The 1,084-nt window shown below is 38.9% G+C and overlaps 1 non-coding gene across 1 annotated transcript; it reads right to left on the reverse strand.

The window, feature by feature from the left end:
• Positions 1-424: 424 nt before the first annotated feature.
• Positions 425-639, reverse strand: LOC117941553. Its single transcript, XR_004655921.1, has one exon. It is a non-coding gene; the product is annotated as a small nucleolar RNA U3 (small nucleolar RNA).
• Positions 640-1,084: the final 445 nt, after the last annotated feature.

Consider the following 1,084-nt stretch of genomic DNA (forward strand, 5'->3'; position numbering starts at 1 on the left):
TAAACACGTTTATTTCGGATCACAGCCGCAGCTGATTTGACACATGAGACTCCAGGATTCATTTTAGCCTGGCTGTTAACCTGCTCTGGACCAGGCTAGCCCCAAAGAATAAATCTCCATGGTTACTTGTGGGAGTGGAACATGGATTTGTAGAGATGGGCTTTTGAACAATGCACCTTTTTGACATGTCAAAGTAGGAAAAGCAAAGGTAGAAATAAAAATAAAATTATGGCTTAACTCAGTTTGCATTTTTACACTGGACATAAGGCATTCTAAAGTCAAGAAAGTAGGTGTTAACCGTTTCAAGTAACATTGTGCACCATGGACTAAACATTCCTCAATACTGACTATAACTTCAGATAATTATAAAGCTTAGCATGTTTTATTACCTTCACACACATTAGTTACCCAAATATCTGCTACTACCACTCTGATCATAGTCCCTTCCTTAATACTCCATAAAGAAGCAAAGAACAATCATCATGACAGAGAACATATGGAATGAATCATTACTCTCTGTCGGCGTCACTTTCAGAAAGGAAGATCACGAATAATTATCATGGGGAGCAAGACCAAACACGTTCGAAATACAATCCTCAAGTCAGAAACTCTAGAAATGATACCTGAAAGTATAGTCTTGGCTAGACTGAAGGGGGGGGGGGGCACTGCATCTCATTCACTGCAGAGTGATTGTCACTCAGGGTTCAGAGGGACAGAAGCTAATCGTTACGTGCTCCAGATGACTCTGAGGTGAGAAAATCTATTTAGATCTTTATAAGACCGGTATGTAGATTGAATTAGATTTTCAGTCACTGTTGTCTCAATACTTCAGGTTCAGCCTACTTATTCTCTACAATAAATGTTCCAGTCCTTTCTCCATTAATACTGGTTCTTAACATGCTTCCACTGGCCCAGATTATGGAAAACAACAAAATAAGTTACCATAAATATGCGGACGACACACAAATTTAAACAACCTTATTGCCAGGGGACTATAGTCCAATACAACTACGGATTAAGTGCACTGAACAAATTAACGGCTGAATGTGCCAGATCTTTCTGAAATTAAATGAAGGAAAAACTG

Source organism: Etheostoma cragini, unplaced genomic scaffold, assembly GCF_013103735.1.
Source record: "Etheostoma cragini isolate CJK2018 unplaced genomic scaffold, CSU_Ecrag_1.0 ScbMSFa_945, whole genome shotgun sequence".
NCBI classification, from domain to species: Eukaryota; Metazoa; Chordata; class Actinopteri; order Perciformes; family Percidae; genus Etheostoma; species Etheostoma cragini.